Genomic DNA, 19206 nt, shown 5'->3' on the forward strand with positions numbered 1-19206 from the left:
AAAGGGCAAGTTCTCAACTTAATTTCTGACCAAGCAAGGAAACAGGAGAGTATGTCTCTCCGTGTACATAAGCGTGCATCTAGCTATGATTTAAGCAAGCTCTGCCTAAACCATCTCTGTGAGGTAGTTTTTTCAGGGGGAAAAAAAAAAGTAAAACATCTTGGGTTCCACTGGTTCCACTGACCACTATTTAAGAAAAATTATAGCATCAACAAACTGACACTAAAATACCTTTGGCCTTACTCTTAAGGATTTTTTAAACAATAAACAAATACAAAAAACAAACTGGGTGACTCAGTCAGTTAAGCATCCACCTCTTGGTTTCAGCTCAGGTCGTAAGCTCAGCGTTCATGAGTTCGAGCCCCACATCAGGCTCTGCACTGAAAGCATGAAGTCTGCTTGGGGTTCTGTCTCCCTCTCTCTGTCCCTCCCCTACTTGCTCGCTCTCTCTCTCTCAAAATAAATAAACCTTAAAAAAAGTTTAAAAGTTGATTTTTTTTAATGTTTATTTTTGAGAGAGAAACAGAGCACAAGCAGGGGAGGGAGAGAGAGAGAAGAGGGAGACAAACAATCTGAAACAGGCTCCAGACTCCCAGCTGTCAGCACAGAGCCCGACCCCGGGCTCAAACCCACAAACCCATGGGATCATGACCTGAGCCGAAGTCAGAGGCTTAACCGACTGAGCCACCCAGATGCCCCAAAAGTTGATTTTTTTTTAAACAAAATAACTCAAGTCTTGACAAGACAGCAAAAGATACAGGACTGGCTCATTATAATATCAAATATTTTCCTTAAAACGTATTTATGATGTGGGGAAGAGACACAGAGACACACACTTTGTAAAGTAAATCAAGTCTAATCACGACGGTTTGAAACTTGGTGACTCACTGTGTCACTCTCTTCACTCGTGAGCAGATTCACGCTGCAGTCTTTTTTTTTTTAATTTTTTTTAATGTCTATTTATTTCTGAGACAGAGAGAAACGGAACATGAGTGGGGGAGGGGCAGAGAGAGAGGGAGACACAGAATCCGAAGCAGGCTCCAGGCTCTGAGCCATCAGCACAGAGCCCGACGCGGGGCTCGAACTCACAGACTGTGAGATCATGAACTGAGCCGAAGTCGGACGCTCAACTGACTGAGCCACCCAGGTGCCCCCATGCTGCAGTCTTAATATACACACATCTCACTGCACACATCTCATTTTAAGACTGTCAGCATTCTTAAGAGACAGACCTGGGGACACTGGCATTGGTGCCATCTTGGTTACTCCCAGGGATGGTGTACAACTATAGTTTCTGCCCAGAAACCCTGAGAAAACTTACTGCTATCTGTTAGGCAGCTTCTAGAACTGGAGAGTGACTCAAAGAAAAGGCAAGGCTTCAAAAGAGGTAAACAGTAGAATTAACAGGTGATGAAAATTATCTGAAGATTTTCTGAAAGATTTACGGAAAAGACCGAAGTACCTAGTCATACACACAGGCAAGATTAGAGGTAACAAAAGAGGTGAGGCTCTCCTGAAGACTGAGCCAAGCACTGGTGAATTCTGTAACAAAAGTCTGTCCTCAGAAAGCAGCACTCACTGGGGCTCCCACTCATCCCACCATGTGGTGGCAGTCAGCAGCCCAAAGAGAGAGCGATGGGAGGGAACACCAGGGGTGACAGTAAGGAGGACACAGGCAGGACAGAACTGGGTGCGGCTATGGAAAAGTCAGCCATTTCCACCGGAGCTGTGTCCTTCTGACATAAAGTCTCCCATTTTTCCAGACGAAGATTTCTTTTTCCACTTGCAATATTACGTGCCAAAGTCAATTCACTCAACAAACACACAACAAATGTCTCTATGCGACAGACACCAGACATGGGGAGCAGAGAAGGTCCCAGCTCCTGCCTGGGGAATTTATAAACTAATAGGGACCTCACAGGAATAATCCGCAACTGTACCACTGCGGGTGAAAATCAATGTTCTGAAACAAAACAGCACACCGCCATGAAGGATACAGCAGGGACTCAGGAGTGGCTCCGCTGAGCTAAGATACAAAGCAGGAGTCAGGGTCAAGGAGGGGCAGAGACAGAGGGGTGAAGTGTCCCATGGGGGAGGGAACACAGTGAGCTCTGCGGCAGGGAGAGGCTGGCTCCGGGGAGGGCAGGCCACACAGGGCTCTAGATCTTTCTCCTGCAAGTGATGAGAAGCCATTGAGAAGATCTAAGAAGGGAAGGTGACAAAAGCAGAATTTTTTTAAAAAAAATATAACCATAGTTTTAAAAATATAACCTAGTCTTCAGAGTGAACAACAGGTGGAAGGGCAGGAGAGGATTCAGGAAGGCAATTCGCCAAGGCCAATACCGTAATCTAGCGAGAGACAGCCTACAGAAGGCTGGTAGCAGCCAGGGACACGAACAGGTGTAGAAGACACAGAACGCGAGAGAGGAAGGGCGTCTCGGTGGAATGAAGACGGTGGATGAGACACAAGATGCAACGCGAGGACACAGATTTGGGGCTTGCAAAATCGAACGAATGGACGTCGATGCCAACCACCGGGAACGGGAATCCTGGAGGCAGACCAGCTTCGGTGGGCAGGCTGGTTCCATCAGTGCCTCTGCGCACTCACCGTGTCCACATGCCTGGTGAGCCAGTCACCCCCTTGCCTGCCTCTGCAAAATCTCCACCACACAAATTATCCAAATACACATTGCTCTCACGGCATATGAAACCCCAGGTACAAACCAGGGAATACCCATAAAATAACTGGAACTAGCTTTTGCTCTTGGCATCCATAGTTGAAGGGTTATTTATAGGAAAATAGATTTGAAAAGATAAAAGACTGGCACAGCCATAATTCAGAAGACATTAACAGCCAGAGTCCCACCCCACTCCCAAGGACACTTCCCAGGAAGTCAAGGTGAACTTCCGTGGCGTCGACAGTAACACTGGCAACCAGGGCCTGAAATTACAGGACCCTCTACGGCTCACGGCATACAAGGCCTCAGCAAACGTGGCACGGTGGATCTCTTCATGAAATGCTGGCTTCTCGTGGCTGCTGGGACAGCAGGACCCCTGGCTTCACCCTCACTGGCCACTACTTTCTAATCTCTTCGTCTCCAAGTCTCAACACGGGAGCACTCCAGGGCTCAAGGCCGTGGTCCCCACCCACTCTCTACCTGTACCAGCCCTCCCAGTGATTTCATCTGGTCTCCAACCCAGAAAATCACCGTTCCCTAGTGAGTGCAGTGGAACAACACCCGACTTCCCGAGCTCCGGAGTCCTCCCCCCTGCAGTCGCCCCCGCCTCACACGTGCACTCAGCATCTGATGCACGTCCCAAACACAACGTAAAAACCAATGCGCTGCTTTACAGAATTTCCGTTCTCAGGAAACAGTGCCACCATGCACCCAATTGCTACAGTCAAACTTTATTCCTCTTTCGTTCCCACTCCAATCCACCAGCAAATCCAGGTGACTCTCTTCAAAGCAGACTCAGGATCCAACCACACCAACACCAAGCGTGGATATCTACAACGGTCTCCTAACTGGTCTGCTTCCTTTTGCACCTTCTACAATCAGCTCCCTCACACTGTCACGCCATGAGGGTTTTTAGAAGAAGATTAAGATAGTCCAGGGAGGTTGGTCATGGCAGAAGTGGGGAGAGTTAAGAGGGAAGTAGAAAACAGACACGCTTCAGTGACACACTGAAGGCAGTGAGTGGATTCTGCCCACACTTGCAAATATCCCAAGTCCTTCCATCTTCCTCCAGACAGGGTGAGGGTGAAGTGAGTCCTCCCTCACTCAGTTCCAGCCAGACTTGGGGCAGGTCCTCAGACTTGCCAAACTCGTTCTCCATGTCAGATCCCTCCCAACTGCCTCTGCTTGGAATGTTCCTCTCCCAACTTCTATGTGATTCCATCTACCCTCATTCATACTCAAGTCGGTTCTTCAGATCCTTCCAGGATTTCCCTATCTAAAGAGCCCCCCCCACACACCCTGTTCTCTACCCGCCTCCTGTTTTGCCTTCACACCATTTATTACTATCTATATTTCTATCAATTTCCTCGTAAGATTCAACGAGTACAGAGACTTTAATTGATCTTGCTCACCCCTACTGCCCCAAACCCTTGTCCAGTGCCTGGCACGTGGCAGACACAAAGAAATATTTATAAGTAATTGTTGGATAACTAGAGGAGATGAACACAGGTCATTACACGGACACACTAGTTTTGGAACCGTTACATATAACCAGTTATGTGGTTGATGACAACTTTTCATTTCAACTATTCTCTCTCCTTTTCCTGAACTATACTAGCTCTTCCCATTCAGAAACCATATAAGTTCATATTTAATTGTGGTCTAATTTACTTGATCAAAATATTTACTGTCTACTCTGAGCAAGACATTGTATGGGACACCAAAAGTACAAGAAAAATCAATGTGACTTGATCCTGAAGAATCATGCACTTAAGTTGAAGTTAAAGAAATAAAATAACAGAGAAAAAACCCTTGGCCTCCATTGATACAGCCTCATGGTTCTGACTAATCATGAATGATCCACCAGGTCCTAAACATGCAGTAATATGCAACACTGCTAACCATGGACTTGAGTCACTCTCCTTGAGGGTCAGGAGCAAATGAGGCACTTAGCTACTGCCCAGCATCCATAGCACAGTGATTCTGCAGCTCAGTGATTCTCAACTTCTTTTCAAGGCTGTGATTTGTGTCACGTGATAAAAGCCTTCTTCATAACAAGTAGCTCTGAAAAAAATTCACCGGTTAATAATGGCGATGGAAGTGAAGAGAACATCAAGAGGAGTATGATAAAGCAATGGTTTTGTTGCCAGGTTTCACAAACGGCTACTGAACACTTGAAATGGGGGTGAGAAACTGAAGGGAAATTTCATTTATTTAAGTGTAAATAGCCACATATGCCCAGTAACTACCACACTGGACGCTGTAGCTACAGACAACACGAACCTTTTCCAAGACATAGAGACAACCTGGGTGAAAACTGCAAAGGCGTTTCATTTGCAGCGAAGGATATGTTTTTATTATATATGTGCGTGGTAGTACACCTCCTCTCAAGGTGAGAAGGCTCACAGGCAAGAGCCTCTGGACAAGAACAAGGGCTCAGCACAAACCAAACAGCTTTGGAAGAAAAAGCTTTTGTCAACTGATTCATCCAAGAAGGAGAGGCCAAGATAAAAGCTGATAATGACCAAGGACCCAACAACTCTTCTCTGTGGTTTTGGCAGGTTGTAGGATCAAGCCTGACTTGTTTTACCAACCCCAGGGCACCACAGGGTAAGGATACTGAAGTTCTTGTCTGTATAATGACAATGCGATAAAGACTAGGCTCACACAGACTACTTTATTGATTTATGTTAATTTCACACAAATTACTAGTTTATTGGCTTTAGTCCTTTTACAATCACTAAGGGTCTCAGTCCTTTCAGGCACATTCTATTTAACATGAGAAATACAGTTGTAATTATACTTGTGAATTTGAGGATTTATAAGGGACTCACAAATATATACAAAAATGAGAGGAATAAGGCAGAAAACAGTGTTAAATAAGTATCAAAATGCAAGGAAAGGGTAGGTCATTCCAGAGGAAGGACAGGCAACAACAGAACCTTCCACGTGCCGAATGGGGATGGTGAGGTCACCCCTCCCTCATTAACGGCATTTGCTGAGCCTGTATGGTACTCAGTGATCTAATAGGTATACTACCTGTTTTCTTAAAAATTTAAGAGCTCAAAAAGGGAGAAAATATTACAAACTTGATCAATATTTCTTCCCTGGGCACCAAGTATCAATAATAGGTTAATGAGTATTTACAGTCCTTTGGACAATACTAATAAATAGAAATAAACTCAGATTTTCGTTTCATCTTAAATGAATAGTACCATGCTAGTATTATTATCAGGTAAACACTGCTGAGTCACGTGCTGTGAAAAATCCACACACTTTGGGGCACCTGGCTGGCTCAGTCCACAGAGCATGTAACTCTTGATCTTGGGATTCTTGTGTTCGAGACCCATGTTGGGGGTAGAGTTTATTTTTAAAAAGAGGGGGCGGGGGCACCTGGGTGATTCAGTCCAATGAGCATCCGACTCTTGATTTTGGTTCAGGTAATGATCTTATGGTAGTACTATCAGGTAAACACTGATGAGTCATGTGCTGTGAAAAATCCACACACTTTGGGGCACCTGGCTGGCTCAGTCCATACAGCATGTGACTCTTGATCTCGGGATTCTTGTGTTGGAGCCTCATGTTGTGACTAGAGTTTATTTAAAAACAGAGGGGGTGGGGGTGCCTGGGTGGTTCAGTCTGACGAGCATCTGACTCTTGATTTTGGCCCAGATCATGATCTCATGGTTCTTGAGATCAAGCCTTGCATCAGGTTCCACACCTGCTTGGGATTCTTTCTCTCTCAAAATAAATAAACAGAAAGAAGAAAAAAAAGAAAGAAAGAAAGGGTAGATCCATATACTTAAAACCAATGACTGGGGCGCCTGGGTGGCTCAGTCGGTTGAGCGTCCGACTTCGCTCAGGTCACGATCTCACGGTCTGTGAGTTCGAGCCCCGCATCAGGCTCTGTGCTGACAGCTCAGAGCCTGGAGCCTGCTTCAGATTCTGTGTCTCCCTCTCTCTCTGGCCCTCCCCCCGTTCATGCTCTGTCTCTCTCTGTCTCAAAAATAAATAAATGTTAAAAAAAAAAAAATTAAAAAAAAAAAAACAAAAAACCAATGACCAACTTGTCACTCTTCATCTACAGAGCCAACCTAGCCATGACCCCACCCACCCACTCCTTTTTCCAAATATCTCCTACTGGTAAGAATTTGCTCTAATCTGAAAAACACTCAGGGCGGGCGGAGCTCAAGTACTCTTTCGACTGCTTTGCTCAGGAGGGACACCAAGGTTATCAGGGCTAACCCCACACTCACAGCCTCCCTTCAGAAAATGTGATAAGCTTCATTCATAACCAAAGTCTAAATAATCTCACTGAGAAGACATGTGGTCTATTTAACACTAAGCAGCTCAATGGTCTCCACCCCAGGTCATTACAAAAAAGAACGTGACCCAAACCCGATGGCAAGACTCCCATGGTCCACTGATGTCACAGCAGGACTGTTCAAGGGGTGAAGGCCGGTCCTAGAACAGCTTCTTTCTTGCACCTCATCCCCTAACCCCTGGATCTTCTACACTTCAGTAACAACTTCAGTCACTTCAGTCACTAGAGATACCACATACAACGTGTAACTTTGTTCAAATGAGAATAAGTCTAATTTCCCCACACACAGGGGGGAAAAAAAAGTATCAGAGCAAACTACAAGGTGCTTCCCCAGAGCCCAACAGGACACACATATCCGTGGTCAGGTACAGAATAAGTGCAGTCAATGAAGGCCAAGTCTCAGATTATTTGTGTTAAGAGGCCAAGAATTCTAGTACTGACATAATGAGAGTGAGGCCTCAAATCCTTTTTAGAATGAGGCCAAAGAGAAATGCTAAACAAAGGAATACATGCATAATTACAGCATTTTTTAAATTGCAGTAAAATTCTATTTCCTATTTAGTAATACACTAAATAATAATAGTAATACTATGCTAAGAAAAGGACCTATAAAAAATGGCAAGATAAAAAAGATAAACTTGGGTGCCTCTCCTGATGCAGATGTTTTCAATAAGTAATAAATTCTCATTGGGAAGGCAATAATCTTTTTTTTAAGGAATTCTTTTTCTACTTTTTTTCTCAAGAGTACTTTTTTAAAATTTGAATTTCCACTTTTATCACAGGCAATAGCAACACTTTTAGAAATAGCTTAATATTCTTCAAATGATTATTGTCATTAGTTTTTCTTTTGTTGTTATTTAAACTCCATTAAGGTGCAAAGATCTGTTATATCCTTACTATGCCATAGTGTGATTTGCAAATTTTTTTTAGTTTTTATTTAAATTTTACTTAGTTAACATACGGTGTGATAGTAGTTTCAGGAGCACAGAACAGTGATTCAGCATTTTCCTACAACATCACAAGTGCGCTCATCACAAGTGCCCTCCTTAATCCCCACCACCTATTTAACTCACGCCCCCCATCCATCTCCCCTGGGAAGGCAATAACCTGAATGAGAAAGAAAGCATAAAGTCGAAATCATTCTAGATTCAAATATGCAGCCTGCGACTACTATTAATTCTTAAACTAATTAGTGGTGAAAATACTCTCCGGGTCCATTTTACGTGCCTACTATTTGTTTCTGCAGCCGTTTTTACAGTTCCTTGGATTCTCCTCCCAGAAAATTAAGATGGGTACAAATTATATTTTTGGGATTATTTTTGCTAGTGCTATCCCCCCCTTAATAAAAACAATTTCAGGGGCGCCTGGGTGGCGCAGTTGGTTAAGCGTCCGACTTCAGCCAGGTAACGATCTCGCGGTCAGTGAGTTCGAGCCCCGCGTCAGGCTCCGGGCTGATGGCTCGGAGCCTGGAGCGTGTTTCCGATTCTGTGTCTCCCTCTCTCTCTGCCCCTCCCCCGTTCATGCTCTGTCTCTCTCTGCCCCAAAAATAAATAAACGTTGAAAAAAAAAAAATTTAAAAAAAAAAAAAAAAAAAAACAATTTCATAAATGAGACAGTCTTAGGCTTGATACAAAATAACATTTTTGCTTAGTCTTTGACCTTAACTCCTAGAATTCCTACTTGTTAGTCAGTCTGGAAAAAGAAACCGTAAAATTTTGTGCTCAAAAGTTAGGTCTTGTTCACAGGACAGGAAAACCTTGTGTTCTTGTAAATAAAACCAGGGATGGCTTCTCATCAAGTTCATGGCTCCAGCCACCAAACTGGTCCTCCTCTCCCCAACCCCTCCCCATTCTTACCCATCTTCTGTACCACTGCTAGAATGTTCATCCTCAAATACCAACCGTTTCGTGTATCCCGCTCCAAAGTCTACAGTGGTGAATTTCTGCAGGCAAATCAAATGCCTTTTGAATATCTCAACAAAGAAAGCCTCAACACCTGCCCAGCACAGGGGTGTCCTCAGCTACATGAGCACGCGTGGGGCCAAAGCGGCTCACTGTGTCTCTCTCTTCCCCCCACTACATTTAAACTTTTCACTGGGAGACAGCCACCCAGAATAGAGATTTCGCCCAGCCTCCCCTGCAGTTAGTTGTGTTATGCCATGTGATTAAATTCTGGCTGATGGAGTAGAAGTGGAAGTGTCAGCACCACCTTCTAGAGGTCTTCTCTTTAGAATAGTGTGTCGCTTTGCCCTTTCTCTTCATCCTGCTGTCTGGAATGGGAATGCTACCTTTGAACTGGCAGATGAGAACCAGACCCCTATGGACGGCCCAGAAATACACTAGAGGTATAGTGCTGAGGGCTTGATGGAACACAGCCAGCCCACTAGGCCTGGACTGCAAAGCTTGCTTCTTTATGACAGATGAATAAATTTCTTATTTAAGCACAGTTATTTGGAGTTCTTTTTTTTTTTTAACTTTTTTTAATGTTCATTATTTTGAGAGAGAGAGAGAGAGAGAGAGAGAGACAGATGTGAGTGGGGGAGGGACAGAGAGAGAGGGAGACACAGAATCTGAAGCAGGCTCCAGCCACTGAGCCGTCAGCACAGAGCCCGATGCAGGGCTCGAACTCATGGACTGCGAGATCATGACCTGAGCAGAAGTCTGATGCTTAACTGACTGAGTCACCCAGGGGCCCCTGGAGATCATCTGAGATTAATTCTAACCACTACATCCATCATTTTGTCAATACCACGTGCCAGGCACTAAAGTCCTAAAGCATATAAAAGATGTGAATAAACATTATTCCCAGTGTCTAGAAACGTAAAACCAAGTTAGGACAATGATCTTCACATACGGTAAACAATTAGAGCAATATTAAGAGATTAACAATATTAACTGTTGACTGAACAAAGAAGTCTGGAAAAGCAGGGGTTGTTAAAAAATAATCTAGGCAAGAGTTAGAATTTGGATAAACGGTGGATAAAGATGAATAAGTTTAACAAGAGTATGATTCCCAATGAACGCTTACTGGCTGAAATGTGCATGGCAGGCTTGGGTCTGTGAAGAGATCATTGTGAATAAAGCAAAACGTGTAAGGCCGTGTGATGGCTCATTTTGTGTGTCAGCCTGACTCGGTCAAGGGATGCCCGGAGTAAACGGTATTTCTGGGTGTGTCTGAGAGGGTGTTTCTGGAGGAGATGAGCATTCATATCAGCGGACTAGAGTAGGCTGCCCTCCTAATATGGGGGTGGATCATCCATCCACGGAGGGCTTGAACAAAACAAAAAACGGGAAGGAGGAATCTGCCCCTTTCTTCCACCTCACGGATTGGGCTGAGCCAGGTCATCTCATCTTGGGCCGTCAGACGTGGGCCTTTCCAGCCTCCCGCTCCCCTCAATCCGTTATAGCTCCAGCGTTCATAATAAAGCTCTCTCAGCTCCCTGAAAGTCCTGCCTTCCTCCACCCTATCGGTGAGCCTGGCATCAAAAGCATAAAACTGAGCTGAAGATCTGGACTCAAAAAAGTAGACTGAAGGTTAAAATCTCAGAAGTGCAAGTCGGAAAGAACCTTCAGAGACTCCACATCTTGAGATTCACAGATGAGGACACCAGAACCCAGAGAAAGGAAGCCCAGCATTACACTGACAGATCGTGGAGGAGGCGGGACCAGGACCCTGGTGTCTGACTTGTAGTTCAGTCTTCCCCCGCTCTTTTTTGAACATGCCAATTAAATGACCGTCTTTATGTTTCTGATCAGAGTGACCTTAGGTAAGATACCCTTAAAAATAAAGTTTCTCCATAAATTTCTGTTTAGGGAAGTTAGGGGAAAATCTCTCTCACTTTTTCTAGACCCCAAGAGATTCTGTTACCTGCTCCGACTTCTTGGGTTACCAACTAAGAAAGATTCACCAGACACAAACACCCTTCTATCACGGGGTTCTACCCGGTGTGAGGTTATCCCCTATTAAAAAAAACTCAGGAGGGTACACGGATCTGCACTACCGAACCACAACGTGTCAGGTCAAAGTCATTCCCTCTGAGAGCTTGCTTAAACAAGCAAAACAAAGGCCATCAACAAAAAAACCCTTTCCACTTAAATGTAATGTTATGTGGCCCCAAAGTCCACCAGTTCTAAAGTTTCAAATAGGATCTTCCAATGCAAACACTCAACACTGCCAAAAAAAAAAAAAAAAAAAGGTCAAATAAACATATTGTCCATAAACAATGACTAGGCAAAAATATTTATTTAAAGAGGTTATCTTTAATAATCTTAAAGCTCTTAATAGTTAAGTCAAAAATGAAAACAATTCAAAGGAGTTTGGAACATAAACAATTTATACAAGATTTAGAAAAAAGAGCCCAACCATATGTTTTCTATAATTTCTGGACAGTTTTTCTGCACCGCCTAGGGGCTCTCACTGAATTCTCAAAGCCCAGGGACCAGAGGCTTACAGCATCATCTGAATTATTTCTCCTGGTTTCCCTCAAAGATCATGGGATGGAACTTAAAACCAGGCCTATCCCTGTGTTCTCCCGCTAGCCTGAGACCCATCCTACTCACTCAAACATCTGCCAAGTGTCATGCCAAGTTCTGTCGCTTCCAAGATGGGTAAACGATGGCCCCCATCCTCAGGGAGCTACAGTCTAAGTGAGCAAACAGACATGTCAACAAATAGTAGCTAAGCACAGTAAGCACCTGCTACCGTTGCTAACGGCACAGCAGGTGGTGGGATCCCCTCCCAGGAGCTGGAGGCCAACAAGGGTGCTAGGTAAGGAGGGATGCGGGAAGGTGGCCTGCGAAGAAGGTTCAGGAGCTGTTCTGCAAGGGCCCCACGGAGGGACGCTCTATGCAAAGGAAACACAAGGGCATCCTGGAGGGACTGCAGGCACTAAAATAACCCGATTTCACCTGTACAAAGATGCCCCGTTTGATAGTTTTTTCACTTGTTTTTGTTATTGGATTGGGGGAGGCAATTAGAAGAATTAAGCACATATCACCTCCCATATTACTTATCAAAATGCAAAATGAGACCCCTCTTCAGTCCCTGCAAGCCCCTTAACCTTCGTGACACCTCCCTGACCACCTCCGTGGGCTCCAACATCCACCTTCTTACACTCCTCAGGTCCCCATGTCATGGTCAGTATTCTAGAAGTTGTGATTTGTACCCCAGCTTTCACAGTTTCTGTGTCTGGGCAGTACTGTCACCCGCACAAGGTCCAGCTTTGCCACATCTTAGTGACGTGACCCAGGAAGGTGCCAGATCCTTCTGAGCCTCCATTTCCACATCACACATACCTTCCCAGGAGAGCAAACAATACAAGGAGAAGAATGCCCGGCATGTAACAGGTGGACACAGAGAAGCTTGTCCAGAACGTAGCATGGTACCCGGCCCCCGTAAACTGCTGAAGGCCAGTTTACAAACCCAGAAGACCCCCAGCTCTTTCTACCCAGCCCTTCACCTTCAAGAGATTTCTGCAGATTAAATCACAGATGTGCTAAGCCTCACTGTCCGAAGCCATACAACCAAATGACAAGAGTTAACAGAAGCCACATGTTGCAAGGACAATGAACATTGCCTACATGAAAGCATTCTAAAGGTCGTGAAGATGAGGACAGATAGGTGGTGCAGCTGTGAGCCTGCGATTATCCCACAGAATGCTGGGAAAACTTCCTCTCCTTGAAGAAAGAGAATGCCCTGTGGCCAATACTTTTCATTCTGTCACTAAACTCTCAGCAGTAGAATAAAGCAAGTATGTTAACTACAGACAGAGCTAATCCTTGGATCTCTGAAAGGATCCTAAGTCCCTGATTCTGAGGTGAGACCTCGGGGTAGAGGGAAGGGACAGGTCATGGGGCAAGGGAAAAGAGCAGGGGACACTGAGGCCAGGAGAGGAGTTGGAACCCCATATGGCCCTCATGAGAATAAGCACAGTATGAACCTCGCGCCCCATATGGCCCTCATGAGACTAAGCACAGTCACCAAACTTGAGGGCCCAGGGGCAGGCGGGCTGTGATCTAAGAGGCCGTTACTCAGTCTACGGTCTGTGACCCACCTCGGGTTAGAAGAGCCCAATGATGCGATGACAGGACAGCCTGCATCGAGAATGGGGGGCAGGAGAGGAGAGCTGATGGAGGCACCAGTTAGTTCTGTGTTTTCTCATTTTCTCCCTCAAATCCTTGGCCTGGTTTTCCTTTCACGGCTAGTGTTAAGAATGACTTTGGCTCAAAGCGGTATCTGAGGGCAAGACAAAAATAAAACAAGCTGCCAGGACAGTATCCAAGCCAGCCCCATAGCCGCTCTGCTGTATTTTCTAATATTTTACACTTACAAACTTTTAATTATTCATCCAATAAATACTTGTTGAGTCCTTTCTATTGTTGTCAGCATTGTTCTGGTTGCTGGGAAACATCAGAGAATAAGGCAGAAAAATACATGCTCCTCTGTATGCTGGAAAAACGTGTGCTACTAGACTCACGGAGCCCACATCCTAGCAGAGGGAGGCAGGTAAGCGAGACGTACAGTGAGGAAATTATACAGCTTGTCAGAAGGTGATGCAGCACGATGGGGTTAGGGGGGCAGGGGTGGAGGCGGACTTCCACTTTTAAATGGGGGGCAGGTCAAGACAAGCCTTATTGAGAAGGCAAACGGGTGAGCCGCGCAGGTTATTTGCAGGAGTAAATTCCAGCACAAGGTACTTAAGGTGAGAGGGGTCGCGGCATGTCCACGGAAGAACAGGGGCATCAGTACACCTGGCGTGGGACAGGACGGGAAGAAGACAGCAGCACGAAAGAGCAGAGACAGAACCTGGCACCGAGTGACGTGGGACCTTGTAGCCATCAAGCAGACTCTGGCTTCACCCATGAAAGAGACGGCGAGCCACCGAAGGTATTTTCTAACTGTATCGAAATACTTGTCCACAAGCAGCTGTGAAAACAGCACAGAGAGGTGCCACGAACCCATCCCCCGGACTTCCCCAGCGATGACACCTTAAAGGCCTACAGAGCACTGTCAAAACCTAGGCTTCCTGGCAGAACACAGTCCACCAGACCGACTCCCAGGGAGCCGCTGCGGGCACTCGTGTGGTCCGGTGCACCGGCATCCGGCCTGCAGCGCTGGGCCACGTGTCCATTCACGTAAGGCAGAATGGCTCTATCATCACAAAGGGTCCCCCCTGCCCGTCTGGTCACCCCCATAACTTATCGGTTCCTCGCTCTGTAATCAGGTCATTTTGAGAAGGTCCCGTAAATGGAACTGCCCCATAGGCAATCTTCTGAGACGGTCTTTTTCCACTTAGCGCACTGCCCTTGAGACCTGCTCAGGTTGCTCTGTTCCCTCTCCAGTGCGGAGTCATGTTCTACTCCACGCATGGAGCCTAGCTCACCAAAGAACACTGCAGTTGCTTCCAGCTAGGCGCTATTTCACATAAAGCTACTAGTCAATAGCCATTTTGTATCAATTTTCCAATAGCTGACCGTTGTGAACTGCGAATTATTCACCTCATGAACGCCGAGTCCTCCTACACACGAGCATTGTTCTAGTTGCTGAGACTTGTACACAGGCTTTCATGCACAGGCTTTCATGCGGACACAGTTTTCATCTCTTTAGGACAAATGCCTAGGAGTGTGATCTCTGGGTCACATGATAAGTGTACGTTTAACTATTTGTTTTTTATTATTTTATTATTGAGAGACAGAGAGAGCGAGCGGGGGAAGGGCAGAGAGAGAGAGGGAGAGAGAGAATCCCAAGCAGGCTCTGCACCGTCAGCACAAAGCCCCACGTGGGGCTCAAACTCACAAACCGTGAGATCGCGACCTGGGCCGAAACCAAGCATCAGACACTTAACCGACTGAGCCACCCAGGCGCCCCTACGTTCAACTTCTTGAAAACAAGTTGAGCTCCAGAGTGTGCCAGTGTGCATTTCTCAGAAGCAATTCCCACTGGAGTCAATACTGCCCCATCCTCGCCGGCATTTGGGTCACCAGTATTTTTTTTATCGCAGCCCTTCTAACAGGTTTCTGGTGGTATCTCACCGTGGTTTTAACTCGCATTTTCCTAGGGGCTAATGACGATGGACGACTTTCCGTGTGTTCATTTGCTATCCATCTATCTGTCTTTTTGGAAGAAACGTCTATTCAAGTCTTTTGCCTTGGATTGCTTCCTTATTGTTGAATTTAGAGAATTCTTTATACATTCTGGATCTAAGTCCCTTGTCAGATATGAAATTAGAAAAAATTTTCTGCCAGTCAGTGGCTTGTCATTTCATTCACTTAACAAGGTCTTTTAAAGAACAAATATTCTTCATTTTCATCAAGTCCCATTTATCCATTTGTTCCTGTTTGGACCACACTTGCACCGTCATGTCTAAGAACCGTGCCTAAGTCTCTTCAAAATCTCTTACACTACATCGCTTCTCGGCCTTTTGGCTAAGATCAAGTACAAAATCTTTTACACTTTACATTTAGATCTATGATCTATATTTGGGTTATTTTTTTTTTTAATCAAGTGTGAGATTTAAGGCAGGATTTATTTTTCAACTACTGACGTCCAATTGTTCCAAAACCATTTCTTGAAAAGGCTGTCCTTCCCCCATCAAATTGCTTTTGTATCTTTGTCAAACCTCAGTTGAAAGTATGTGCATGGGTCCCTCTCTGGGTTCTCTACTCTGTTCCACTGATCTACTTATGTATATCTCTTTGCCAGGACCGCACTTTGATGGCTGTAGCCATAACTTCAGTCTTAAATAGGGTGGTATTATTAGCCATGGAAGGGTTTACACAGGAAAGTGACGTGCTCTGACTTAACATTTTAAAAGGTCACTCTAGCAGCACCTGGGTGGCTCGGTCAGTTGAGCACCCGACTTGGGCTCAGGTCATGATCTCTCAGTTCATGAGTTTGAGCCCCGTGTAGGGCTCTGTGCTGACAGCTCAGAGCCTGGAGCCTGCTTCGGATTCTGTGTCTCCCTCTCTCTCTGCCCCTCCCCCACTCACACACTGTTTTTCTCTCTCTCTCTCTCAAAATAATAAAAACATAATCAAATTAATTAATAAACGGTCACTCTACTATCGTGAGAGTAAGTTGTCCCAGCAAGGGACACCAGGCAAGGGGCAGTGGAGACAGACAAGGGAGATAGCAGAAGAGGTGGGAAAAATCGGTCAAAACCTGACTACATCATAAAAGTGGAGCCCACAGAATGTCCTGCTGGACTCACGCAGGGTGTGACATGAGAGGAGGGTCAGACGTGACCTCCAGGCTCTTGACCTGAGCCAATGGACAGAATGGTCATGGAACGAAGTGGCTAAGAGTGACAATGGAGCCAGTTTTAGGAGGGAAGGTCAGCTCAGTTTTCTTTACGTCAGGTGTCAGGAGCCCAGAAGCCTAGTGGGCATCTAAGTGGAGATATGAAGCAGGCCGGGAATAGGAGAATCCCCACGTCTAGGTGAGAGGTCTTTTTGCCCTGGAGGTAAAAATTCACAAGCTGCCAGCACGTTTCAAGTCAGGACACTGAATGAGGAGGCTCAGTTCAACACTGGGCGTGCGGGCACTCCCACCCTGAGGTCAGAGGGGACACAGAGAGCGGGGCGAGGCAGGTGGGAGGAAAACCAGGAGAGAAGGGGCACCGGAGCCACGTGCAAAAAGCGTCTCCAAGAGAGGAGGGCATCTGGTCACGGGGTGCAGGTGAATCGAGCAGAGGAGAGTTGCAAACGGACATCACTGGAGACCTTAGCAAGAACAGTTCTGGAAAACTGTTTAAAAGAGAAAAGCGAAGACGAACTGGGGACAGCAGGCCTAACAACCCTTTCAGAAGGTTCTACTAAGCAAGGGAGCGAAAACAAGGAGGGCCAGGAGGGGAGCAGAGTCAAGACAGGCTGTGGGAATGTGTTTTAGGACAGCAGCAGTATCAGCATGCGTGACGGCCCAGGAGAACCACCCAGTGGGCCGGGGGGTGAGGAGAGGGCTTGTTAAGGCAGAAGAAAGAGCAGCAGGCAGCTGAAGAGGGAAGTGGGGTCATTAGCTCTGGGCAGGACCATGCCGAGAACCCCCGGCTTTGACTCTCCGCTTTCTTCTCCTCACTTCCTAGGCGTGGTGTTCAGGGCCATTCTTACACTCCACGCTCTGAGGCTATGTCATAATCTGAACGGTCTTAATAAAAACTCACCAGTTCCTAAATGTTAAGCTTCCGGGACAGAATTCCAGGCAAACATCTGTGGACCAAGAAAGGTCCACAGCATAATAAAACCAGTATGTACCATTTGTATGGAAAGAGAAAAAAGAAAAAAGAAGATAGTAGAGAGAATGGGTCTGTGTTCCTCCATCAGGCTCTCTTCCTCCACCCACTTAAGGAATATTTACTGAGCACTTACTATGTGCCAGGATGAGATGGACAGGGGCCCTGCTGTCTGCTGGGAAGGGCTGCAAACAAGCAAACAAGAAAAACAGCAGATACCGACTGAAGTATTCACAGAGAAGCACAGCCAGGTGAGAGGACAGAAGATTCCCCATCCTGGGAAAAGATACTGAGCTGCGATCTCAAGAGGGCAGTGATCAAGGGAATACACACCACGCAGAGGGGAAGCCGTACACAGTTTATAGCAGAAACAAGCCTGACTTTTCTGAGACACAGAGAGAGCCTGAGCGAGGGGTGGAGGGCAGGGGGATAGTGTTACCAGCTGAGGTGGGGGCCAGATCATGCAGACCTTATTAAACCAGGACACAGAGATGCAATTTTATTGTAAAGGCCACAGAAAGCCATTGAGAAGAATTCAACAGAGAAACGGCAATCTATTTACACAACACGAAGCTTTTGATTTTCTTGTAGAAATGACATCCTCTAATATAATAACAACATACGTTCCTCAAACGGAAAACTCAAAGCAACCACCAATTTGGTGAAAGCAGTAAAATCCCGGGGCTACATGAGGATGTGCTCTGAGACTCTGGCCAATTCTGCAGCCGTGTGACAGCTGCAACCGTAAAGGCCTAAGACCGAAGGGAAGCGGCAAGAAAGAGGGAGACCTTCCCAGGGCGGGGGGCCTCCTGTGGCTGAGACACTAAGTGGAAGGGTGACACAGGCAGACAAGGCAAGGCAGGGTGTCACCTACAGCTCCAAGGACAAGGACCCATGATCAGCCAGGGGGTCGGAAGGGGCAAGGGGGGATTAGCTGAACCCGTGCAGGGATTTTATCAGAGTAGTAACCTCATCAGATTTCCATTCAGAACAACCCCTCCCAGGGCACTTACTTAAGAGGCCTTTCCAAAACGACCTTTAACCTCTTCACATTCCTAACATAATGTAAACAGCAGTCTCTTCCTTAAACACAAGGACACGGCTGGGGGGGTGGGGGGGGCAGGACATGGATTTGTAAGACCATCCAGGTGTCATGTGTGTTAGGAACAGAGTCACCTCCTGCAAGAAACCGGAACGGCTGCCTGTTTCCTTCACCTTCTGGAAGGCAACATAGTAAAATGCCAAAAGATGGAAAGAAAGGCACATTTTTGCCCTTTGACCTTCCAAGAGTTTTCCTTTTTTGTTCAATATTTCCATTCCCAACTACCCTCTACTTTCTCCCTGGTTCCCACAGATCTCCAGACACCGGGTGGAAATCTCAAAGCAAATACAGCAACTGGGTCCCAAATGGATGCCTCTAGTCTTCTAAAGCTCTCCCAGTTACCTTAGGCCCCACGCCCTGGTCGGGGAGTTAGCTGAAGAACGTGGGCTGGGAAGTCCTGCAACCTGGACTTAAATCCTGGCTTTGTCCTCACTGGCCTTGTGATTGGACCAAGACACTGACTCCGCCAGCCACATTTCTCTAATCTTTAAAAGGAGAGGGGTGCCTGGGTGGCTCAGTGGGTCGAGCGTCTGACCTCGGCTCAGGTCATGATCTCGCAGTTCATCAGTTCGAGCCCCGCATCAGGCTCTGTGCTGACAACTCAGAACCTGGAGCCTGCTTCGGATTCTGTGGCTCCCTCTCTTTCTGCCACTCCCTCGCTTGCACTCTATCTCTTTCTCAAAAATAAACAAACATTAAAAAAATTAAGAAGGAGAATACCACCACCAACCCGGGAGGATCATCTTGAGCATTGTAAGTGCAAATGTGAAGGAGGGCTCTGTGCACAAAAAGCACTCAGGAGACTCTCTAGCACATGCTCCGTGCTAATCAACGTTCAGTAAGTGTCCACGGCTGTCCCTTTTACCTTAGCCCGCTG

At 46.2% G+C, this 19206-nt stretch overlaps 1 protein-coding gene and 1 non-coding gene across 2 annotated transcripts in view; one reads left to right on the top strand and one right to left on the bottom strand.

Annotated features, from left to right (window-relative positions):
- Positions 1-19206, bottom strand: part of LOC122470866 (cytochrome b5) — a 38529-nt gene that overhangs the window by 11547 nt on the left and 7776 nt on the right. The gene's annotated exons all lie outside the window — the stretch shown is intronic.
- LOC122471101 lies at positions 15406-15587 on the top strand. The gene has a single exon (XR_006294113.1). It is a non-coding gene; the product is annotated as a U2 spliceosomal RNA (small nuclear RNA).

This window comes from Prionailurus bengalensis, chromosome D3, assembly GCF_016509475.1.
Source record: "Prionailurus bengalensis isolate Pbe53 chromosome D3, Fcat_Pben_1.1_paternal_pri, whole genome shotgun sequence".
Classification (NCBI taxonomy): Eukaryota; Metazoa; Chordata; class Mammalia; order Carnivora; family Felidae; genus Prionailurus; species Prionailurus bengalensis.